The sequence below is a fragment of the Chroicocephalus ridibundus genome, chromosome 5 (genome assembly GCF_963924245.1).
Source record: "Chroicocephalus ridibundus chromosome 5, bChrRid1.1, whole genome shotgun sequence".
In the NCBI taxonomy this organism is placed as follows: Eukaryota; Metazoa; Chordata; class Aves; order Charadriiformes; family Laridae; genus Chroicocephalus; species Chroicocephalus ridibundus.
Window position 1 is genome coordinate 71,787,346 of NC_086288.1, and position 26,507 is coordinate 71,813,852.

The 26,507-nt window shown below is 43.0% G+C and overlaps 1 protein-coding gene across 2 annotated transcripts in view; it reads right to left on the reverse strand.

The window, feature by feature from the left end:
* LNX1 (ligand of numb-protein X 1) overlaps positions 1 to 16,576 on the reverse strand; it is a 128,634-nt gene extending 112,058 nt beyond the window's left edge. The window contains exons 1-2 of one of the 2 annotated variants that reach the window (XM_063336455.1): positions 16,534 to 16,576; positions 4,706 to 4,791 (exon numbers count right to left, since the gene is read on the reverse strand). The gene's annotated coding sequence lies outside the window, so the exon portion shown is untranslated. Of the gene's footprint in view, positions 1 to 3,243; positions 3,260 to 4,705; positions 4,792 to 16,533 lie in introns of those variants that run through there. The other variant, XM_063336456.1, reaches the window with a different exon arrangement.
* Between the last annotated feature and the right edge of the window lie 9,931 nt (positions 16,577 to 26,507).

Genomic DNA, 26,507 nt, shown 5'->3' on the forward strand with positions numbered 1-26,507 from the left:
CCTCCCTGCCTCCTCCTTCTCCCCTTGGGACACGTCCAATTCTTCTTTTCCTTAACACGCCCTCTCCCTTCTTCTAAAGCACACTTTGCATCTCATTTATCATCGCTGCACACAGAGCCTGTCTCTCCTTTTTCTCCTCTTCCCTCTCATCCGTAGCCATCCCATCACCTCCTATACAGAAGAGCAGCTCTGTTCAGAGGGAATGGAGCAGGAGCAGCAAACTACTCTCATGTTGCAGAATATACTTCCAGCATGGGCAGAGATGCCCAAGAGAAGAGCTGGATAATGAGGCATTTTACAAAAGCAAGGCACCTGCAATCTCTCCGTCAGCACAATACACTACTGCTAGGTCTCACCTAGCGCCTATGCATGTACTTGCAGAACTATTTCAACACCCTTAGATGATTGAGTTATTACCTCCTTGCAATGAGATGTTTGTCTTTCGGTCATCCAACAATCTGGGCAAAATACTAATTTGTGTAATCAAAATTGTAACTACTTGAATTAATGAAGTTTAATTAAATTATATTAAAGTTAAGCAGATTTCAATTAAAATAAATATTCGTTTTAATCAAGAAAAAAAGGTATCTTAGTATTTTCAAATGTTTTCTTTTTGTCTTACAGCATTTTCAGAAACACTGACAGCTGCAAGACTTTCTCTGACAAGATGGTGTTAACAAACTGAAAGTCAAAGGAAAGCACTTAAAAGTTTTAGTTATACTTAAATTTTCCTAGAAAAATGGCTTAAACAGAAATCTAACCTTTTGGTTTTTAACAAAACCAAACATTTCTTTGTAAATCCTTTCCCAACCTCTGCAACTGGATCTGTGCCACCATCACTAGAAATGTAATACTTGTTAGTAAACGATCAAGCACAGGGACAGCACAGCGCTTTTGGGTGATGCTACTCCCTGTATTTTCTTTTCCTCCAATCAGATCGCTTCTAAATTAAAAAAAAAAATAAAATCATAACAATCATTTCCATAGAGTTCATGATTATTTAACTGGTACTAAGCAGATGAGGCCACAGTGTTGATGTGTTACTCTGCTGAAGCACAGGCCATGGATGAAGTTACAGAAGAATGGTGACTCCAAACACTATTCAGGGTAGCTTGGACCCACAGCTAAATTTGAACTTAAAAGACAGGTCCTATCTTTACACTGAGGTAAGCCAAGTGAATCGTTATTCCTGAGCAGATTTGAAACAATGACTTGTGAACCAGCTAACGCACTCAGAGGGAAAAAGTTTCCATCTCCATAAATTTTTGCTTTTGAAGCAAATTTCCTTCCAGATCAGCTGGTTCTAGAGATGAAAAAAAAGGCATCCTGCTTCCAACTTTGCCTGTCCGTACTGGAACAAGGTCCCCAGAGTGCAGAGGTCTTAGAAATGAGGGTCCCATTCCAGTGGTTCCAAGTCTGCCACCAATGTCTGAGCAAATTTGTCATGTAATCCATTTCAGAGGGTTTGGCTTCAGATGTCGGAAGACAAATGCATTACTGACCGACCTGCTCAAATTATTTTTTGCTTGTAACTACCGAGGATAAGACGAGTATTCTTGTCCATCTTTTGGGTTACATTACTGTAAGTTTACTAATTAAGTGGTGACATAAACGTAAAGCAAAAAAGAACTAGAAACGATGTGTAATTTGACAACTTACAGGTCTTCAATTTTGCTGTTAGGTTCGCAACATATTTTCCTGAAAGCTTTTCACAGTCTAGGCAATTAGATTGTACATATCATTAAACCTGTGTTATGTCTGTGTTGACATAAAATGTATTGACCCTAAGAAACCACAACATGCAAGCAATGTGTAAACACGTGGTAAGAAAAAGAACAGAAAAGGAAGGAAAATCTTTCTCTACAAATAAGAAACTTGTTACATGGAAAGTACGTGACTTGCCCACAAACACAGAAAGTCGGTAGCACACGGGATCTCCAAGCCAACCGTTAGAGTCTTTAACTAATAATCCCTCAACCACAACCACATCTAGGCCTCTTTTCTCCTTTTTTTGGCTGATATTTGTTGCTGTTTGTGTGCATACACACACGTACTAATACTAACTTGTCAGCTCTCTGCATCACCTCTGAAGACGAACGCGTCTCCACTTTGGGATGGTTTCACATTTTAAGCAAAGCTTGTCTTTACTGGCCATAGGCGCAAAGCAGACGAGGCAGCCAGGAAAGCAGGTCACCCCTCTTTTTAAAGAGGCCAGCTCCTACTGTACCATGTTGAACCAGAAAGCCTGGGCACACACCTCCCTTCAAAGGCTTTACTTAATTCTTCCAGGGCTGGTATTGGACGTACGCAGGCAAAGCAGCGCTGGGTCGTTTGCACACCTAAGAGAAGGGGAGCACGCTGCTCTCTCCTGCGTGGCTCCGCTCAGCTACGCTCGCCCCGGCAGCCCACGGGAGAGCGGCTCCTTCCTGCTCATTCCCAGGAATCTCTATCCAAACTTTCTGAAACGCGCAAAGGACTAATATCCACCCCGCAAAAACAGAAGCAAAAAGAAACCGTCTCCGTGAAGCTTTAGCAGGATCTACAGTCGCAACTGGCAAAGACTTTTTTTGCTGTGAAACGGCACAGGGAGCTGATTTAACAAGTAAATTAAGTATTTTCTACACCTTGTATATGTGCCAGTCTCTTACCCTCGGGCACACTGTCAACGAATGCCACTGCAGCTCCATCATGACAACATCACATTCAATAGTGCCTTTGTCAGGGGAAAAATGTCAGGGTTTTCACGCAAACTGTAATAGCCGGTCATTGCTTACGAGCCCTGGGTCTAATTATTGGCAAAACAGCATTTGAAGATTTAGCTTTATTTTGCGCTACGCTTGTTCTCTGGCCATTAACAAGCATTTAAATAGAATTAATTGGCTAGTTGCAATGTCATTTCAATAACTTTTGCAACAAAGCCCAGTAAATTCTTGCACATACAGGGTAAGTGGCACGCACAGATTAGCCTGCCAGCAGTGAAGTGCGCAACCCTTAACTTCAACGACCAAGTTGACTATTTCAGTCAGCTCCTCAGACCGGTCACCCCTTTTGTCTGTGCAGAACTACATACAAGCAGTTCCTTTCTATATTCATCCTAATTGCTCTATATTTAGGGCTCAAACTCTTGAGAAAAATGGCAACAGAACAAGCAAAGTGGAGGAAGGCTGGAGAGAAAGGAATTTAATTTTGTTGATAACCACAAACTGATATTCCCCCCCACCACCACCAAAATTATGCATTTACCTTTGAAGGGAATCATGGTTCAGCAATACAGCCATGTGCTACGAGGTTGCTTTTTAAGAACATTCAAATATTCCTAGTCTAAAGACAGCATTTCTCTCAGGTACATACCTCTTTGTCAGGAGAGAATTTAAACTCTATGTCTCCTTTATAGTTAACAGCTGCATTGAACAATTCAGCTAGCACCACAAATTATATAATTAGTAATCTATTGTGCTTGAGCCAGTCCTAAATTATGTGCCAAGTTGTAGCCTGATTGGGTAGTTTGCATAATTAACACAACGCATGTTCTAAATCCTACCTTTGCTCACAAGTTGCAACAATCTGCAGACCAAGAGTTACTTAGTGAAGATCGTGAACTTCTCGAATGTATTTATTAAACTGTTGACAGAAAACTCACAAAAAAAACATCAGGGAAAAAAGAATCAAAGAAAAAAAGGAATAGGCATGGTACTCTATAAGTGTTCTCATAGTTCTAGTAATAATAATACAGCCGAATCAAAGAAGACATGGCACATTCAAGCATTTGTGAACAGCATATTGTATGCTTGCCCAAGGAGGCAAGTCGCAGCTCGTAACAGCTGAGTCAAAATGCATAATCAGAGTTGTGGTGTTTTGGCAATTAAAAGTAAGCAAAGAAAGCCATACTTTATCATGGAATTACACCTGATTCTTTTTCTAGAGACTAGTATAGGCACAAGGGTTTTGATAATGTAGCTTTGTCATGTTACAGTTGGCATTGGTACATTAAAAGCAGTGTGCCAGGGAAAAATTACCCCAGCTGTACCAGTATTAGGCTCTAAAGAAGCCATTACCACTCAGAAAAGAGAGGTTTGGATCGCTGCGAAAAGTGTCAACACACTGCCCTGGAAACATTAGAATTTATTTAAAGAAGAAAATGTTCTCCCACTGCATTCATCTGTAGATATATTCAGAGATTACTTGTTTATTTATTTTTCCTGAAGGAGTTAGTAGAACTACAAGAGACATCAAGACAGCACAGGAGATGCAATGAAATTGTATTAAATCATGAAATACATGGGGAAAACACACAAGGGATGATGGTTCCCTTTTCCTTAACACAGAGGAAACAGGCAGCAATCAAGGTTATCAAGCAGCAGGCTTAAAACCAAGACAAGGAAATACATTTCCAACCTCCGCAAAAGGTCCAAAGCACATCTTGATCAAAAAAATAAACTGATCAGAGCCACAGAGTGTTAGTCTTCTATATATCTTAAACATAATAGCTTGCATTCAACTTGTGGCTCACGATTTCCAAACCTGGAGAGGTTCTCAAAGGTGCCTTCAGGCACTCTGTGCATTATTTATTTTATCCCTTCCAACGGCTTTTGTTACTGCTCATTTCTGAGCACAGCATACCTGAATATATGGCCCACTGTGGAGTGCAGCAACTAGCCCTTGCATAGACACAGCTATAAATAATGCTCTTAGCAGACGAACTTACCCTGGTTTGGAGAGGGAAAAGAAGCCAAGTTAACGTTAGGACCTTGGAGCTTCATCTCCAGTAGAGCTCTTCTTCACATAAAAGTGCTGGTGAAAGAATTTTATAGGCAAGACTTAGTCTATGTTTCCATGGTCGTGGTGATGTGAGAAAACTACAAACTAATATGCGCCGGCACCAAGACATTCAGAGACCTACAAGCTTATCCTTGGCTTAATAAGGAGTTCACCCAAAACAAGAACAGAAACAGCATTATGTATTCCTAATTGGCCACAACCAACATTTCATATGTGGAACTCGACATTCCCAAACTATTTGATCAGACTTTAAAAAGAGCTTGAGCTAAAATAAAAATGCATTGAGTCCATTTGTTCTGCAGAAAAAGGCAGTAAATTATCTGAATTAATGTTGCCATTGTGAGTTCTTTACTGGAGTCTTCTTTACTGAAGTCCCTTAAATAAGTAAGCCATTAAACTAGTTCCCAAAACCATGGATGATGTCACGTCGGAATCAACAACTAAAAAGTCCTGTGACCAAAACCTGTGCTTATATACTGTCAGAACAGTCTGTTGCCTGCGGACCCCCTGTGCAACACATGCAGGCTTGCACATGCGCACGTGAGAGAAGCCACTGAGCTTGAGCTTGCCCATGTGTGCCTTGTTCTGCAGGCAATTTACATCAAAACAGGTGACTTTTGCAGTGAACTCTCTGGGGTTAATTGAAAGGAAGGAGAACGAGCCTCTCTCAAGACCGTTTATGAAATCCTTCATTTAAAATATCTTATTTGGTTATTTATTTAAAGAGCTTTTAAGAAGATACTGCATTATCTGAAAGAGGTTGGTCATGAAAGGAAGAAAACCCAGTCCTTTCAACTAACTCCTTCTATCAACTGCAGATTCCAGCTTATCTATTCAATGGGTTCCACATCGGGGTGGTTTTTAAAAACAGACCCAGCACCAAAATGCAAAAATCAATGTACCAATTTAAAAATATCTCAGAAGCGAGCTAAGCAGCCCTTGAGTGTTCAACCTTGTCGTACGCCATACGGTGTGGTGGTTTAAGCTTGCACAGAGCACATCTGTTAGTCTCAGGGGTGCAATATCAAAGCGAAGTTGTCTGAGTGCTGCCAGGTAAGGCAGTGGCCAGAGGCCTTGCTCACAGGCATACCCATCAGCGTCAGTCATGCCCTGGTTTCCTTCTTTCAGCTTTCTTTACAAGTTTTTGTGTGTGGTGGAGTAGAAGAAAGTTAATACCATGGCAAACCTTCGTACACCCAAGTGCTGGAGCATGTCCAGAGAAGGGCAACGAAGCTGGTGAGGGGTCTGGAGCACAAGCCTTATGAGGAGCAGCTGAGGGAGCTGGGGGTGTTCAGCCTGGAGAAAAGGAGGCTGAGGGGAGACCTTCTCACTCTCTACAGCTCCCTGAAAGGAGGGTGTAGCCAGGTCAGGGTCGGTCTCTTCTCCCAAGTAACAGGAGATGGGACAAGAGGAAAGAGCCTCAAGTTGTGCCAGGGAAGGTTTAGATTAGATATTAGGAAAAATCTTTACACTGTAAGGGTTATCAAGCTTCGTAAGAGGCTGCCCAGGGAAGTGGTTGAGGCACCATCCCTGGAGGTATTTAAAAGACGGGTAGACGTAGTGCTTAGAGATAGGGTTTAGTGATGGCTTTTGTCAGAGTTGCATTGATGGTTGGACTCGATGATCTGAAAGGTCCCTTCCAACCTAGGCAATTCTGTGATTCTATCTACCAGCAGTGCTTTGGGGTGCAGGAGAAAAGGGCCTGGGCTCAGAAGGAGAAGGGAAGCTTGAGCCGCTTTCAGATTAAATTAGAGTCTAAGGAGGAAAAACATATGCCGTTTTTTTTATGCTGGCCTTTCCTTTTCAATTCTTTTATCCCTAAAAAAATATCTTCTCTCCTTACATAGGTGGAAGGAAAGAACTGACAGCACAATTTGCACATAGAAAAGGAGAAAATGCAGGGTGAGGAGAGGGGCTATCCAGCACTTCAAGCACCTCAGAAGAAGATGCCACCACACACACCAGAGAGCAGCAGTAAACACAGTACGGCAAGGTGGAACTGGGTACACTCCAGTGCCTCCTACAGATGTCACTTAAACATCTCTTTCCCCAGTGCGAGTTCCTGGCCTGGCCCAGTCCTTCCTCAGGACTTTTACCCGGGTGTCCATGGGTTCCACCCACCTGCCACACTGCACTGACCACAAGAGACGCAAAGATACATCAATCTTTGGACCTCGCCAGTGAAGTTCATTTACTGACCTCTTCTGGAATATAACTATTCCCACCAACCTTAAACAAGACTGTTTCTGCTTTCAGTACATAACTGTGAAAAGCAAAACTTCTATATCTTGGGGATAGACCACATTTATATGGGAAGCAGGAGACCTTGGCCGGTGCCTAGAGTTACCAGCCTATGCAGAGTTACCTTCAAGCATGAAACAAGCACCAGATAATCCCCATAGCAAGCAGCAGAATGACTGTGCCATTGACACCGACGAGTGCTGTTAGTTCTTGAACTGGTTTTCTTTTTCTGACTCCAGGCTGGATATTTGTCCAGGATTTTGTCCTGTCCAGCAGGGTGTACTGTTCCTGCTGACGGTGTAGAAGCCCATGCATGGAAAAACAGTTGCACCAAGCCAAAACCAGGCAGCACTTCTCCAGTGCTTGTTTACATAGACTTTGCTTATATTTTTTTCCAAATCACTACTTTAAAGGATGCACATTTTTCTTCTTTGCTAGAAAGGACAGGATGAGGTGGAAACTCGCTCTGAGGACTCTACCACAAAGCAATCGATGGGAGCTTCCTGCCTCCTTGGTTTAGCTCATGGAATAACAACCTCTACAGCCACCACCTCATCCCTTCTAAAAAGCCTCAGAGTAGGCTTGGCAGACATCCCAAATAAAAATTTTTCATGTTTCTCCTTTTCTTTTTTTGAAGGCTAATTTTCTGTCCACTCCACTCATGGCTACATACCCTCTAGCTGTTCAGCAGAGACCTCAGAGCCTCTGGACTGCTCTACAGTGCTCTGCTGGGACTCTCCATGCTACTGCAACCCAACTGGGCTGGGTTTCAAACAAAGAGAGAATAGTACCCCCAAAAAATCTTCCAGAAGCCAGCAAAATTATTAGGTCCCATAAAAAAGAGTCCTATAAAGAGGAGCACCCATTTTCTGTGTGGGTAACCGCATGAGAAAGGGGGAGATTTCTGAAGGGAGCGAGGAGCCTGATGCCAAGCTGGGTATTCAGAAGCTTGTTGCTTCTGTCCTTGACTTTTGTTATCTTCATGCATCTGAAAATGCATCCCTCTGTCAGCTTGCAGAGCTGCAAAGCAGTAATCAAAATCAAGCTCCAGCTCTGACAAGATGGCAAAGGTGGCTGCCACTAGCCTGCAAGGCTGCCCCTTCTGTTATTTCTAGCTGACACTTCGTGGCTGGTTAGTATAAACTCATAAATAAAACTGAAAAAAGGCTTTCCTAGGTTGTTAGAAGCAGGCTGCCTTGGCTTTGGGGCTGTGTGAGCAGTGATGCTGCTGCTGCACCAGGGTCCGGGTACCACCACCATTGCAGTCGTCACCAGCTCAGTCCTCAGCGTGCCTGGCCGGTGGGAGCACCTCTGCCAGGGTGGCCAGGAGCCAGAGCCAGTGCCACCCTGCCACGAGGGCTGTGCCACAGCTCTCGACTCAGCACACATGCCAGGAACCTGTCCCTGGGCTCCTGAGAGACGGCACGGAGGAGAGGAGCATGTTTTATTACACATGTGGGCTTAAGCTAAGATTAAATTACCTGCACGTTCTCTAAGCAGATGTTTAACTTCTCTTACAGCTACCCCAGGCAGAGAGCCATGTGGCACAGTGCTGTCCTGCCACTTGAAGACTTCCATCTAGAGTGATGTTTGCCTTTGCAACTTACCTCACGCGTGATTTCTTCTGTGATTTAACCAAGGCTGAATGGTATATTTTTTTTTTTATATTTCAGAGACTATTTACATAGCCACAGGAAGATAAATCTCATAAGGACGAATCTTATTGCAAAGGGTGAAATCTTTAACTTGTTCACAGCAGTGAAATCCGTGGAACTAAGCCAGCATAGACCAGCTGAGTTTCTGTCCCTTCATGTTTAATGGTGGAGGTAAAGACCTGGTCCAGGGCTTTACGATACAAAAATGCTTTGTAACGCAAACCAGACCAAATCCATCCAAATCTTCCCAACATTGTTCTTATTTCCATAGCAGACATTTAGAAGGGAGCAGCACAATAGTCTGACTTGAGAAACCTTTATTAGAATTACAAGAAAAAACAAACAGAAAACAGCCATTAACGTCCAGGGTAATTTTCAAAACCTCTTTGGTAATTTCCTCTCCCCTCCTTTTCACAAATATGGGAACAGTTAACCACTCAGGAAGAACACTTGGTAAATTTGGAAACCTGAAGAATTCCCCCGTTAAACTCAACCCACATTAAAACAGAGATTTATTTGTTTTTTTTATCTAACGAAGGACAAACATAATATTTTGTGTGGGGAAATATGAAACAGGCCTTCCCTCCCCCCTCCCTTTAGTCAGCTGAGATTTTAAATAGCTCTTAAAAAGTGTCGTGTAACAACTAGGCTAGCAGTACCACAATGAGAAACCAAGGAAAATCTTTCTGACTTTTTACACAAAGCACAGCAAGAGAAGAAACCCAGCCCACCAGAGATCAGATCTTACATCCCCTCTGCGGGATGAAAGGACTTTGTTACAGCTACAAGAAGTCAGTACAGTAGTGATCTTGTCAGCCAGAACAAGACTAACCAGCAATGTCTCCTCCCTTCCAGCCATGCAGGCTGCTCAGCCGGCCGGGGAGACTCTGCCCGGCTCACAGGGTGAGCCCTGCTGCCCGCTGCCCTGCTGGGAAAGAAACTCTGTGAAACTTGGAGGCGGTTCGGTCGGAAACTTGTGACTCAGCTCCGTCTCTCAGCTTTCCTCACAGCTCGGATAACCCCCTCCCTCCCTCTCCAGCTCCCTCTGGTACCCACCTCCAGACCTCTGACACCGGCCCTGTCTGGTCAGGCTTTTTTTTGTGCGTGTGTGTCAAAACCCATCTACTTTTTGATGGAGTGACACACACATCATCATAGTTATCTTCAGGGGATAAAGCAAGCCTGGGTTCAAAGAGCCCGGCTGTGACCATGAACCGACCCATCTTCCCTGCATGCAGCGAGAAGACAGAGATACCTTGTGGTGTCCAGGTATTTTTAGAGGTGCCAAGAAAAGCAGAAGGGACCAGAAGCTCCTGCCTAGAAGAAGAGAAATGGTGGCTTAGGCCAGCAAGATGGTGTCTTAGTAGATTTTTGTCCAAAAATGTTTGTGGGTAAAGATGCAATGAGGTACCTGCTACGCTCACACGCACCTATCCATAGTGTTGTCTGCACCTCAGAGGCTCTTTAGATCCTTCAGAAACAAAGATCTCCGCAAGGCTTGGCAAATACAGAGCCTCTCAGAACCAACAGACATCTTGTCTAGCATAGCTTTAAAAAGGGCTTTTTCTTTATAGTAAAAGTGATGCCAAGGGTGAAGTATTAAAGTTGAAAATGTTGGGATGCTAAAGGCAGAGAAGAGCACAGGAAGAAAAAACAGTTTAAAAATTAACAAAATCAACAACAACAAAAAAAACCATGGAAAAAAAGCACGTCTCTCTCTCTAAACAGCACAATATGTTTCAGCCTAAACACAGCAGGGAATAACCTCATGTTCAGGTGTCCGCACATCCTCTTAGCAACTGGAAAAATGTTGCTTCTGGATGAAAAGATCTTTTTCGGCCCATGAAATCCCTGGGCAACATAATAACAAAAGCTGGCATTTTCATGCTCTCCTGTATCCACACACATACCGGTTCGCTCTTACCTGTGCAGCTGCTGTATGTTGGGAAGCTAAAAACAAACCAGACCCATGATCTGGATGTAGATCAAACATCTTTATTACATGCATAACCAGGCACTCTATCCCTATTAAAATTCAGCAGGGGTGATATATCAAAAATCTTGCAGACTGCTGTGAAAATTTACCTTCAGGGAAGCTGACCTCTTTTATAGCCACGAGGAAGATTTTTCACAAAAAGCTCACTTTAATGTTATTACTACAACTGCAAATTTTTCCGTGTTCCCATGAGGTGACAGCATTACATGTTATCCTGGAGACAAAGACTGCAAGACAGACTTGACAAATCCAGACAACGTTAAAAGTAAGCGGATGACGATTTATCTGCTGGGAGAAATCCAGCAAGTTCTAGACTTGTTTACTAGCCCCAGACTAGAACAGCTCATCAAACTGCAGTACTTAAAACCAGAGTTGAAGCTCAAATATTTAAAAGTGTGTTTTGGAAACACTCTGCGTATGCTGAAAATCTTGGGTTGGATTCAAAAGTTGTGTTTGAAACTGCCATCTCCTAATTAAAACAATCTACTCCTAAATCCTCGCTTCAGAAGATACCTTAAGCACATTTTGTGGTTTGAATATGTTTAGTGAATGGAGATAGGAAAATTTCCTCACGATTAGTTTTCACTTATTTCACTGTCTAAACAATTTTACAGTCTCATGTTTCCTTCGACAGCCTGATTAAACCGAGTTTACTAAAATACTAAAGATTGGGGTACAGTTTATTCAATGTCTTCCAGATTTTTGGCTGCATGATTCTACAAAAGCTGGGCTGATACTGAATGGAAGTTTCAGTATCAGTTTGAATCACTTAGAGTTGGTCAAGACTTTAATAAAAACTTGCGAAGAGAAAAAGAAATATTCACACCTTATTTAAATGTGTTGAAGATCTTTATAAGGAATTTCCTTTAAAAATGAGTGCCCGAGTTCTCCATAAAAAATGCAGAGTTTCAGAACTTTTAAAGGAACAACAATCTAGATCTATTCTGAGAGGATTTTCTTGTCTACAAGAAAGCCATTTCTTGTCCAATGGCTTTCATTGAACCTAAGCTTGTTAAGAATGTTCTCCTAATAATGGAAATGTAATTCAAAATAAAATTGAATGCAAAGTTATATGATCATAAAGTTTACAGGCAACATTTCTGAGGACAGTGATGACCTTCTGGCACCTTGTGTGTAGGACCTGAGGCAGGTCATCACTTTTTTCCCTGTTGCAGAATTACTGAAGATCATTATTACATTGTCCTCGGTGCTAACTTATAAGCAATTCATCGATGATATCATTGATGTCTCTCATTGATGATCCAATGTCTTTTGCTCACTCCTCTTATGTTGCAGGGTGTTCGTGTGCTCTGTTGAAAAGATGTACCATGGCATTTTACATCAGTAGAAGCCAATAAAAACTAATTATCAGTTAAGACTAAGATGACGAAGAGCTTGCTGCAGTGCTGAGAAGAACATGGTGGCCATATGGAATGATCTGGAAAACTCTATACGTTATACCAGAGCCAAGCAAGGCTCAGGAAGAGGAAATCCAGAACTGGGTAGGCACTAGGTTAGCAGTTATCAGCTACAAGGACTAGTTGGGGTTGATGACAGATAAGCAACATTCACATTTCAAAACTGCATCAAGAAAAGCTGGAAGGTTTTGAAGAAAGGAGAAAGCAAGTGTGTAAATAAGGCACTGTTAAGACCAATAATAGGCTTCTACACACAGTCTGATACTCATGCTTTAGGTGCTGAAAAATCCGGAGATGGTGAAAGAGAAAGACAAGAAGATAGAGAGGACTTGAGGGCAGAAGAGAATGTCATTCACTGAAAAGCCGAATGAGTGAAAACCAATTCATTTTATAAAAAAGAAAATGTTCCATGAACAACAGAATTCCTGATGCCTGAATTCGTATCAAATTTTGGTGGAAAGGGGCTCGGGGGAAACAAAACTAGAAGGAAAACTCTCCCTAGTCTCGGTGTCTCTTATGACCCGTCTAATGAGACGACAGAGGTTGCAGGTAGCCTGTGAATACAGCACACTGATCAGCTGGCCCTGTGCTGCCAAACAGAGTGTGTGACAGCTGAGATCTCCCTTCTCCGAGTCTTTCTTCTCTACCCAGGCCAATTTTTCATCAAGCTAGCGTGAACTCTCTTCTTTGAGACTTCTACACTCTTTCAAATTTGTTTGAAATCAGGAAAGTTCCAATTCCAAATGCGTTAGGTAAGAGAGGCTGACGGACAAAAAGAGAAGATCATCGCAAATCTTGCCACTGCAGGAGCCAGATGTAAAATAAGGTTGACTTGATGACAGCGTGCACATGTATGTTACCTTCACTAAGAAAAAGTATTTGGGACTAAGAGTTCTCTTTAATCTGAAAAAACACACCACCTTTTTAATCTGAAAAAGCTTGCCAAATTCAAGGCAGAAAGGTTGAGTTCTTCTTAATAAGCGAAGGCAATAATTCACCATGTGAACAAGTTACTGAAGAGCTGATTCTACATCTCTCATGTGTTCAACACCAGATGCTGATCTGAAAAAAATCATATTTTAGCCAAAGTGGACGAAGTACGATGGCCGAATGTAAACAGGGCAGACAGAGGTTCCTCAGGTTTTAAGCTCTGGGAACCATTCCCCAGCGTGGCACAGCAATGGAAGACATCCATTAGTCATGGACATTGTCGTGCAATGGGTTGTTGTCAGCAAGGACTCCATAAGCAGTCCTTTTTTAGGACTACTGGGATGAATGGACCAGTTGTGAACATGGGTCTTCAACCGGCAGAGACTGCAAACTCTTCAAAACACTTTTTTTTTCACATGAGCAGCCCAAGCACCACCCTGCTTGGGTTCTTCGTCTAACAAAAGACTATAATCCACCAATCTACACAGGTAAGCACAGCTCACAGCATGCCACTGGAAGCGATTGTTATTCCTAGCCATAAATAATGCCTTGCGCTTTCCATTCAGGAATGCTACGGCACTTCCCGACCGGCTGCGCTGCTCAGCACAGCAGTGTGGGGGGTAAGGGCTGCAAGGACTCGACACAGCAAAGCTCCACGTGTGGCAGCCTGTGCCGGCCCTGGTGCAGGGTCACCCTGTGCCCTCTAACAGGGTGCTGCCATAGGAGGAACACAAGGAGAGGGAACTTACTCCAGTTGGAATGATCTGGCTATTTCAGCCGACACTTGCCACCTTTTAAAAAGCAGCTGTGAGACTGCGAAGGGGTCAAGACCTCGTTGTCTGTCTTTGTTAGCTTGGTACCCATGTGCCCCACTGCTGGGGAGCGCTTCTGCAATTCTAGCTCAGAAGAACAAGCTCCAGCTTCCAAGCCTCCACCTTCTCCGCCACGTGCTTCCTCAAGGATCCAACAAATGCCTGACCTTGCTTGGCTCGGGAGCATTTGCTGCAGCAGCTACAAACAGAGCTGTAAGTGGAACACTTCCTCTGGGACCGCGTTCCCGCACCACGCTGAGTGTTACGGGCCAGGCTCGGTCACTGCTTGCTTAGGCAGGGCCATGGGCCGGGTGTCCCACCGTAATCATTAGCAGAGCAAGGCTGGTGGAACCTCACGCTCCGTAACGAGATTATTGCAGCGAAATGCATCTGGCAGGAGGAGAAAACTTGCAAAAAACTAGGGTGAGAAGAGTTGAGTGTTGGCAACCCTGACACGCTGGATTCCCAAAACGAACTCGAAGGATTTGGCAGAAATCAAATTACATTTTTAAACAGTTACTGTAAGTGTAAATGTTATTTTATCCGCCCCCTTGAACTGTATCATCCTGGCCAGCCACCAGGCAACCACACCCACGCTCTTACTTTTACAGCTGCAGAGATGGGGTCAAGATCGTCTATGTTCTGTGTAACTCAAAACCTATTATTAAAGTAATTCATTTGCAAATAAATCATCCTTGTTATGCAGCTCCAAGAAAAGAAGGAATAAAATAAGAGCTTGTGAGCTTGAGCTCATTTGCTGAATACAAACCCTACTCCCTTCCCTGGCCACGTTTAAATAGTTAATAAGAATTTGCTCACCAATGCAACTCTCCTTATTTTGTTCAGATCTGGGAAAGCTGATACTGTAATCATTAAAGAAAAAGAAAAAGGAAAAAAAAACCCCAAACTCCAAGTTTTATCAGGTGACGGCTCTTCACAGGAGAACAGAAAGGTCAAAGGATCTTACAGCACTCGGAGGTGGAACACTGAGCCAGAACGTGACCAGGAACATCATTTCTTCTAATTTTCAGCATTACTTTTCTCACGAGCACGCGAGCGTAAGCCCGGCCCCAGCTGAGTCAGGGTAACGCCCCACTGACTTCGATGGAGGCAAGTCCTCCACTGCCCTGGAGGGCTTGGGAACTGCTGAGTGGTTTCTGGGAGGAAACAAGCAGCCCTATTTTCAGAAGCACTTTGCATGATCTGGCTTTAAATACTTTAGGGGTCCGGTTCTGCATTCACTCAGGACCTTGCCACTACATCAACCTGCTCCAGGGCTGCCTGTTTGCTGATGGGGTGGTTTTTTGTTTTACTCTCCCCTTTTCTTTTTTTACAGATCCACGTTTGGAAGGTTTTCCTGTATTTACAGGCATGTCACCAAATCTTCTGAATGATAAGCCAGAGGCATAACACGTTTTCTTTTTTAGTCTCGAGGTAAAAATTTAAGGTGAGTTTGCTTCTGCAAGTCTGCACATGGTTATGGCTTTTTCCAGTACCTTCTTTCGTGTCTCTAAGATACACCGTACCTTAGAGATACTTAGAGATACTTCCGTATCTCTAAGATACTGGATATGCATGAGAACTGCAAACAAATTTATTGTTAATCAAACCTGCCCTGCAAGGTTCATTATATCTTTAAAGAAAACAAATAAAGCAATAACTTGTTATTAAGCACAGGGTTATTTTATGCCTGCTGCAGTATTCACAAATACACATAAAGATTAGTCAGCTTTCATGTGATGAATTAAAGCCACAGGATGGGCTTTAAAGCGATACCACATCCAGAAAAATATTATGCTGAAACTGAAAGAGCCAAACTTTTGTCTTACATTATGGTATAGAGAATTCTGAAAGAAATATCCACACTGTGTATTCGATGATCTAAAATAACCATTCCTAATGTAGAGTACCTTCTCTGACCCTGTATTTTAGGGCCTCTCATGGTCTAGCCACCCACTCGCCTCTGTGGCTATAGACCAGATCTCCACTAATATCCAAGCTCAAATCCTTTTTATTTTTTATTTTCATTTTCATAAAGATGATGTGTTTATATTCACACAAGGTTTTGTAATAACTACTTGAATAAATGACACCTAAAAGATCAAATTAAATTTACTGAAATTCTTTTACTGTCTACAAAAGGATAAGTTTCATTATGGATGTTTCTAGAGATGCCATGCTTCTCACTGTGCGACCACATGGCCTATAAACCTGAAATAGACTTTTTCTACAGGAAGATTATATTTCCAGTAATTTCTTTCATTGCTTTAAACTAACACTTTAACACAAAAAAAGGAAGACTTTTATGTATTAATATTGGCAATATCTGGAAGTCATTATGTTTTCTGACCCCAGACTGAAATCGAAGAGCACCTAGTAGAAGCGGCAAGCGTATTTTTGGATGCTACACATTAAGCCCCACCACTTTTTTCCTCCTTATGGTCGACGTGACTCAGACCTCGGGTCCTTCACAGCCAGAGCCAGGATGTTGCAAAGTGCCTTACTGAAAGTGACACTGCATGTTTCTCCCGAGAAATTTCTTAGCAGCTTACAGGAGAGAAACAATAAGCCATCTGTCATCCAAAGCCTGGGCTGTTACAACCAAAGGGAGAGCTGAATGAAAACAATTATGAACGAGCAGAACAGACTTTAATTCACCGTTTTCCTCCACCTCCCCGTCTCTTTCTCTCCACAGGACCTACCTCAGATGTCTACCGAGCACAACCTTGGTAACAACTTGTGAAGAGACCGTTCCCACCACCAGCTCTCCTGACACCGTCACTCTCACGGCACTTGCCACCCATCGTCTGGAAATTACCTCATCCTTCGTCACCACGTGTCTAGTTGTTAGAAGCTTGGGAACCTAGCTGTGATGCTCCCCGGCTTTGCCAGGGAATAGCTGATTATTTGCTGAGTCTCAGGATAAAATTAGCCATTAGTACCAACAGTGTTGGTACTCACTGCTCCTTGTCCCCCTTTTTGCCTCCTCAAATAGGTAAAAAGCAAAGTGGCACGCTATTTTTATGCTTCAGAGAAAGACGTGCCAGGCAAAGGACACATGTGAGATTTGGGAAAAAAGAAAAAAAAAAAAGTATCAATGGTCTCTTATTCACTCATCTTCCAAAAAACAGCTCCACCAAAACAAAGGCACAACTGTTCCCACATGATAAAGGGCGCATTGATAGTGCTCCTAAAAACAAGCTAGCGTACTCTTGACATTCCCGTCTTGTCGAATCTTCATTAAACTGTTACCAACTGCTTGATATCAATTTCCCTGTCTCTCTCATGATCACTGACAACTAAAATTGCCACAAGAGCAAAGGAAATGCCATGCCGGCTGGGGCAGGCTGGACACACAAGTAGAGGGTACCTGAGGAGGTGTGAGAAGGAGGGCAGGGCATATATAAAGTGGAAATTCCAAGTAAACTATCTGTTGCATCTGACTAATACTTTTTGAATAATATTACCTTTTTGGCCTTTACCAAAGTCTGTAGCACCATGTCCTATATTTTAGTTATGGGAACACGCACAAAGGCAGCAGGGTCACAAAAAGTCACGTGGGAACAAGTATCAGAGAGGACAGTCCCTACCCCGTCAAAATTAGAAACAAAGCAGAAAGAATATTTCACCATCATGACAACATATACCTTCTCATACTTTTGACATTGATGTAAATACGAGGCCAAGGAGTGATGCGTGTGACTGGGTACCTGCTGCGTTGGTAATTCTGCTAAAAAGGGTGATGGTTATTTTCCAAAGTTTTCGGTAAACCAAAAAAAAAAAAAATTTCTGTCCAGAGGGTGAAATATTCATATTCAAATGTGTAGAAAATTTTGAAACAAAATCATTCTTAGTTATAAAATATTTTGGTCATATTTTTGAGAAAATGCAGATGCTTTTAAAACTATGTCCTATCTTCCCCCAGTAGAAATAATTTGCTGTGTTAGAGACAGTTTTTTCAAAGCATATTAAATTGCTGCCTACGTTTGTTAAAGAAGTTTGAACGAAAATATTTCCCTCAACCGTTACTCTCTCAATCTTGTTTAGACTGAGATTTGTTAATCTAAGGGAATAGCACCGATATATTCTTGTCATATTACCAGCCAACAGCGTTCGGAAAAATGCATGCTGTTTTCCAAAAAAATAACTGTGACAAGCACTCAGGAAAAGTGATCTCCCTCTGTATACAAATTATGAAGGGTGAAAAAAGAGAGATAGACTATTCCTAATCTACAGGAATGCTGAAAACTGAGACAGAAAGGGATGCTTTCCAAGTATTCGGAGCAAGAACGCTGCTGAGTTTATCCCACGGAGCTGATACGCCCCAGCATGATAAAAGTGACAGCAACTTTGCTGCCTTTCTTGAAGGGAGAGACTGTGAGCTTATAGACAAATCTGTATCGACCAAGGTCTAAGAAGCTGATCATTCTGCCTACTCTTCTTCAAGCTTTTTCTTTCTGTTAACCTACCAGTATTATCTTTCCAATTTTAATTTTTAGTGCCTGGAACTCTTTTCTGTACAGTAAGGCTGAAGTTGCTCTGCCTGGCTCTGGCATTACAAAGTGTGACCAGAAGGGAAGTACATGTCCTGGTGAACAGATACCTGGCCCAAGGAGGGTCTAAGGAATGACAGAATAATAAATAGATTCTTACAGAAAAAAAAAAAAAAAAAGAACTTCTAAAATACGAAATTTGAGCGAAAATTTAAAAACACAGCTGCAAGCTTCAAGAAAATTACAATTGATTTCAGAGTCTGGAAGCTGATAATAACCTTCCACGTAGACACATGGTCACAAGATAAGCAGTGATAACTCCTAAAGAAATGCAGAATATTAAACATCGTTGTTTATTACTAGTAAATAATAGCTAGTGATTTGTCTTTTTTTTAATTAATAAACTCAAGAATATACTTCTACATGGCTCTTTTCATTCCACTCTTGTGCATCAGCTTCTACTACCTATACTAGTTTGTGCTTGTAATATTTCTTTTCAATGAATTAAAAAAAAAAAAGAAAAAGGGACAGATGTTTCTGATTTTCCTCTATATGGATGACAACGTAGAAATGTATTGTGGAATCTGGCACTGACTCATTCTTGAAGTAGAGTTACCACATGTCCCAATCACAGAACAGCAACACATAGTATAACATTTCTGGAAAGAATCTTGCTGCAATAAAATGGATCACAACAAAACTTTGCAATCTATGAATTCTGCCCAGTATATAAACCAGCAAAGATTCCTTCTATTTAGTATTTGAAATTGGAAACCAATTCACCGGGGGCAGGGGTGAAGAGGAGGGGGTGGAAGTTAGTTGTACTTTACAGGAAAATGCATTCCTGCTCAAAAATCAGTGCAAACTGCTGATTGCAACAACAAATTTTTTAAATTACGCAGAACCTCTTTTGCAATCTGGGAAAAACATCCAGTGAACACACTATTTGGAGAAAATATTAAGAAGTTAATAAATCAAAAGAAGGACGAGTGTAACTATCTGCTTTGATATCCTTTATCACACAGGCCAGAGGGCTTCCCTGAATTAATGCCAGTTTGAACTAAACATATCTCCTTTAGTGACAGCTCAGCTCATGAGTTCAAAAACTCCCAGTGATGGGGAACATACCACAAAGCTGAGGAAGCCACCTGGTTAACGGCTCCTTGAATGTCACAGGGTGTGTGTCCAGGCTCAAGGGTGTTATTTCCCAGGGAAGTGTTTATAATCTTCGGGTTCCCTTCATCCCCCTGTTCAAAAGCTGAGCAGCTTGCTCGGTGTTTTTCAACGCACGCACACCTTCGTTCCCAGACTAAACCTTCTCTCACATCAATGGCGTCCCTGCCCTGGACTGAAACCTCCTGAGCATCCCCTGAACGCACATTCAGACAACCCCGTTAGCACTTCTGGCCACACTGCCACTTTGGGAGCTCATGAGTAAACAAAGAGAAGTATCCCTCATCTCTTTTATGCTTGCTTTTCATGGTCCAACATGTTTCTTGTGCATTTGCAGACCACTTTTCCCAAGCAGCTTTAACTGCGGAGCACACCCGGAGCAGCGGGTACCCTGACAGAACACACAGAACCATAGAATCGCCTAGGTTGGAAGGGACCTTTCAGATCATCGAGTCCAACCATCAACCTAACACTGACAAAATCACCACTAAACCACGTCACTAAGCACCACGTCTACCCATCTTTTAAATACCTCCAGGGATGGTGATTCCCTCTTCCACATCTGCTCTCACCTTGCTTGACCAAATGACCCGTCAAGGTATCCTGGGCAAGTCACCCCAGGCCTTGGCAACTTATTTTATCCCACCTTTAAAATAAGACTTGGGAACCCACAGCAGGGAGAAGGGCAGAGGAGGGACCAGTTCAAAAATCATTACAGAAACGACCGCTCTCTCACACAGACCAAACCGTACAGGCTCACTCTTCCCAGAGAGGGATTTCTTAGCTGTTTGCCCCCTGCACCTTCTCAACTACATCCACAGTTCAGAGGTCCCCAAAGCATCTTTATTTCATAAAATGCAGCCAAGCTCAGGAAGCTGAGGGTTAATTTTAACCTGCGCAGCCTCTTGCCAATTAAGTGACCAAGTTAAAGCAGCGTGAAGTGTTCAGGATGCGGCTGCCTGGCGGGGTGACTGGATAACAGCCGGCACTGACTAGCAGGATGCCTGCTTCACCTGTCAGGCTAGAAGAAAATGCTTCTGGTTCGCCCTTCAGGGGAGAATCTAGCAATTTAGGAGCAGGGCAATACCTCCTGTGGCTGCTTGAAGCACAGCTCTCCCCCGAGATGGAAACTTCTTCGAGTGTCACGGGCTAGTGGGAAGTTTCACACGCTATGTCACTAAGTAGAAACTTTCTTCCGAATCTGGTTTTACTCTCAACCCAACAGCGAGACTTTCAGGCAACTCATCCTAGGAACGGGAAAGAAATTACCAAAGGGTAGAAGGAAAATTTTAAAAATGTAGAGAAACAGAATAGTGACAGTGCTAGAGGAAGACAGCCAGCCTTTTGGTGTGGTTTCTGGAATCCAGGTCTGCCACAGGGAAGATGCCAGGCATGTTTAATTTTTCCGCTTTTTTCACATTTTTCCATTTGTCTTTTCTATTTACAGCCACAGCTTTAGGCGAAAGAGACACTTTCTTATAATTTGTTTTATGCAAAGCTATTTTGCAAAGTAAAGCCAAAGCCCACCACGGTACAAATGATAAGATGCGCTTCAGATGCACTCCAATCCCCCAGGCTTCCTGCTGCAGAAATGAAGGAAACCAGCAGTATCAACAAAGCTACAACAGGACATAGGATGACATTTCCTAAAAGCCAACAGCATTCCCTGGGATCAGCGCGACGCTTTGTCCGCTCCTCATCTGTGACATGCTCCAGAGGAGATGGTGGGAGCAAGCGCATCTCCATGGGCCTGTTCATTATCAAACGTCTGGAATGCGATTGTAAACACCTTGCATTTACTTCATGCTTTGCCTTTAAAGACTTTTGCCAACACTAATAATAATGCTACTACTCATAGAGCTTTTGTAAGGATTAATTTGTTATGGTCATTAGAGTCCACTGCTCTTTACCACAGTCATGTAATAACACACTTGGTGTACTCTCCGAAACGAAAAAAAAAAAAACCCAGAAGCCAGCTGCAGTACATTAACATCCGCTTACAGGAATCCAGTGATTTCTTCTCTACGCATTCTGATGATGACATGCAGCCACATACGATAGTCTCTTAAATCCCACGTCTGCTCTAACCTTCGCATGCACCTGTGAAAAATAATTGTTGCGACATCTGCCGATCTACCATTTCTTCTCTGATGTGAGGCCACTTGCAAGTGTCTGCTGACGTACCAAGCAGCACTGTTACTGGCATCTCTGTGAACATTCCCTTTCTCTCAACATGGCTTACCACATCCTCTTCCAGAGGTGAACAGAAAGATAGGAACTGGCCTGTTACTTTGTTTTCTAATTATTACAGAGAATCCAAGCTTTGGCCTGACAAGTCCATAAGGGAAGTCTGACATTGTTCAAATCCTGAAGATTTACCTGGTACACAGCACTGGTGCATGAAGAAACAGGCTGGGTTGGTCTCTAGATAAACGTTCCCTGCCCTGCTCCCCATTACTGTGGCATCAACATGCCTGGCAACCCTCAACGCATTCCTCTTCTTTACCCTTTTCTGACATAAACACAATTTCTGCTACTTCAGAGATGAAAATTGATGGCTTTTACCTGATGGTTAGTCCTTCACTTCAGTGCCTGGTAGTAGTGCCTCTTCTTTTCCAGTCTCTTTGTATTTTCCCAGCCCTTCCCCGACCTCCTCGGCCCCCTCCCCAGGTTCTGAGAAATATAAGGCTCAGAGACACCACAGCCCAGGGTCATCCCTGCCTCCTCCAGAAAAGAAGCAAAGCTCCTACCTCAGGCAGAGCTGTTAAGTGCCTAAATTTAGCTGGGATGAAGCTGGGATTAGACCATCAGAGCAGGGAATAAAACCAAGGCGTCTCAAGTATTAGGCGAGTCTTAACACCATCCCCTACATTGCACTGGGGATCTCTGCCATTCAGCAGTCCAAGTGTGTGCAATGTTAAAAAGGACACTGATAAAGACCAGCATGGAATTCAGAGCAACTAGAGATCAGATCTTTAAAAAGGACGGTATTCAGCTTACTTCCACTTTTCTTTTTTTTTCTTCTTTTTTTTTTTTTTTAAATTTATTTTAAGGAGAGCAATATTTTTTTGCTAAGCCTGATTTTGTGTCGCTGGAGCAACCTCTAGCTCTCTATATGCGCACACAGGAGGGTGCCACCACATACCCCATGGTCCTGAGCGCACACTTTTACAAGGTAACTTCATGCCACGGTATGCCGCAGTGCAAAGGGACCCTGTGTTTTGCTCTGTGAGGGTGTTTAATTGAGTCTGTGAGCAGTCGGACAGGTAGACAGCCTCTGATGAGTCACGGATGCTTGTGCTCAGAGAGCTGTGCCTAATGGAGGCAATTGCATCACGTTGGGAAGCGCAGAGCAGCCAAGGCACACCCCTGGGTAAATGGTGCCTGACGGTTTGCTTAATTATAGTGAACAAGCCTGGCTGTATGATCTCAGGAACCAGAGATGGAAAAGACCTGCTACATAACCTAACCATTACCCTGGTGAGGCACGTCTCCCTTCCTGTCGGAAGGCTTTCACTGTTTTCTTTCAGAGGAATAGTCCACATTTTTTACTGTGGTCCTACTTCCTGGGAGTTTTGGCCGTCTCTTGTTATTACGTTCCATTATTTTCTGAGTCAACCCCTTTCCAGCACTTAGTGGGTCCTTCCAGCCTCCTACTCCCACCTGCTTAGCGCCTTACTGAGCGCGTTGACTCGCACCCGCCCTTCAAGGCAGGGAGCGGAGGTGGCTGCGGAGAGCCCTGACCTCCCCGCAGCCCGTGGCAGGTCCCCGCTCCCCACAACAACTTTAGGCTGCTCATCTGCAAGGCCATTGCCCAGGGCAGGGGCCTGGACCCTGCCACCGTGGACACTCTCAGAACCTGCTGTGGAGCCCTGAGGCCAAACTCGTCTTCCTTCCCGCCTCCCCTCCCTGCGCCACCCGTGTCCACCCAGATAAGGCACCTTCCACTTGTTTGCCCATTTCTTTCTGCTCTGCTTGCTGTGTGACAGCTATCCACAGAAGGAAAGGAATACGGAGTATAGAAGGGTCCCTTTACTTCCATTTTTTACTTCTTTTTCTTCTCACCGATGTTTACATACTTTGGTGGTGCTTGCTCTGGGCTCCTGAAATGTTCGCAGCATCACTGGGGCAGCAAGTCCCACCGAGACGGGACCCCGCGTGTTCAATCCCGAGGCGCAGCCTCCTTCCCTGTTATTATCTGCTGAGCTCTGATGGGAGATGCGTCACCACAGGAAGTTCATCCAAAATTTTCCGTCTGGTAAATGAGGAAACACCTCATGCATACAACAGGGAGTTCAGATGTGCATTTCTCCACACCAGAGTCAACAGAATCTGCTATTTATTTATTTTTAAAACCCCGAGATGGCTGCTCTGCACTTTTGACCTGCTGTCAGTTTGAGCAGCGATTAGCTATTCAGAAGATGCAAGTACACACCGTGACCAGGAGGCACTTATAGAACTACGAAATACCAGGGATTTCAATGATTTATCTCCCCTTCTCTGCATCTCAGCACTAGAGATAAACAACAGTGAAAAGAAAGGAATGGGTCTGAAGTTCAGAAAAAAGCCTCCTGTGTTTGGGTGACAGGTTCCTACAGCTGAGGCTGCCAGCGAGCTCAGCAGCTACACAGATTTTCAGACGTGTAGCCTGACTGTCCAAATGGGCCCCTTATTTCTGCTCTTTCAGCAGAGCTCTTCAGGCATTTTCAGGAATGTGTCATTTTTACAAAGAGATTAAAAAAAAAAAAGAAAAGAAAAAAACCCTCAGCCTTCTGTTGTCAAATGCAGACAAACTCTGGGTAAGAAAGTATTCAAGCAAAGGTTAAACCTTTGTACAACGCTACAGAGATGTCTTGGTGCTATGAGTCTCAACTGAGCTCTCACTGACATGCTTCCTTGGAAGTGATGCTGGGGAAAACTGCCCAAGTGACCCCATCACGTTTGCTTTCTTATCCCTATTTTGTTGTTGTTGGCTCACAGAACGCCCAGAGATGCCTGGTTTCCCGGAGAAGGGCTCATGACACACACTGGTGGGACACGTCGCTGCCTGCCAAGCTGGAGGCAGCATCACAGCACAGGGTCTGGGGGGGGTCAGGGATGTAAAGGGACGTTAATGTACTAACTAAGGGCATGATTTCCCTGGAAGTCCCAATTTCTGATAACTTTCAAAGTTGTGAACGAAAGGAAACAATCTTTTCTCCCAAAGAGCAGCGCAGATGAGAAAAAGAAAAAAGCAGATGTAGGAAGGCCATATGATCCTGAACAACTGAGAGACATCCAAAGTAAAGCCTTAAAAAAAGAAAACTCACTGCATAATTTATTCTAATTAGCTTCACTGTATTATTGCCATTCTGCTGCCTACAACAAGCTCTTGGTTGCCTCATGAGAAATAGCTATTTTGCTTTCAAAAGTGCCATTCATCATCCTTCCTGAATTTAAACGAAACTGAAATTTTACAAATTAAATGAAGACACATTTGGGTAAAAATTATTTGAGAATCTTCTGTGTCACTATGATAGGACAGTTCCTTCCGAGGGACAAAAAGAAAGATAAGTGATATGAAAAATCTGAATGGTGCTTAGGAAAGTCAGCAAGAAGTAAACTTGTGAGCATCTGCTCTGGGCTGGCACTAAAGTAGCAGCAGCAGCAAAATAAAATATTAATTACATGTGGTTCAATGATTTATATCAGAACTGATCAGAAAAGAAGTTATTAAATACTTCTTCTGCCCTGGAAAATTTTTCACCTGAAATAGCCAAAGTTTCTGCAGTAGAAGAAACAAAGAATATTTGAATCTGGATTGCGTGAGGAGAGGCGTGCTGTCAGTCTTGCACCTTGGTTATGTTCTGGAGGAAAGCCATGCTCCTCACGCTACTGTGCCTTTTCTTCTTTTTATGAAGAAGAGAAGGCGATTCCTCTTGGCAGTCATATGCTTGCAATGCACCACATGAACCACAACCTGCTGAAGCTCGTCTTTTCCAGGGAAACACAAGTCTCAGGTACCCAAACCGAAATTCCCATGAATGTTTGTGGCATCTTTACAGCCAAAATGTTTATGCTTGGGTCATATGCTTTAGCCTTTGGGCAGATGAATAAATAAACAGCGTTTCTGGATATAAGATGGATGCTCGCTTTTTTTCTATAAGAAAAAAATTTCCACAAAAATTACATACTTTTGAAAAATAAACAAACCCTTAACCCAACAACCTTGAAAGCATATTTATCAAAGAAGCGGTGTTTGTGTGAAAATACTTTTTATAAGAAAACACACATCTGAGCAGCAGTTCAGTTTCTTTCAAAATACAGCTCAAACTACACGAACCTGCCCTTGGAAGTGCTGCTCTGATTTAGAACATTATTTCTGGGCATTGTAAAAGGAAGTAACTTCCACTGCTGCGAAGAGAAACTTCCTCAGAGAGAGCCACAGCAAACTGGTGCAAGACTCCTGCCATCCTCCTGTGTCCCCAGTTTGCTGGGAGGTGCCAGAGAGCAGACCCAAATTTGCCCTAAATTCCTATTTTCCAGTATTGAACTTTTAGGGGTTGTGTTTACATTTAATAAAAAATCAATTAATTTAGATACCAAGAGCTACTGCAGCTGCTATTCAACTATCCGCTTCACAGGGGTATCTAAAATTTCCATGTAAAGCCTTTTTTTTTCCCCCAAACCCATGGAATTCCCATCACGGGTTATGCAGTGCCAGACTCAGCCTAAACGGAAACTGTAACTATCAAATGCAGTTGAAAAAAAAAAAAGATAAAAGGAAAAGGTTTTGTGCTGATGCTCTTTCCAGGATCCTCAAGAAAAATGAATGAAATTCATAGTCTTCTGGCACTTGCAGCAGCTCTAACCTGAAACCGTCACGCTTATTAGAGCCTTGCCAAGAATATTTTCAGGTTTTGACTGAGCAATCCACCTGAAACAAATGCTGGATTCTCCCAGACGTTAACTCTAGTGCTTTACCATTTCTACATGCTGAGAACACATACATTATACTCTGACTCAGGGCT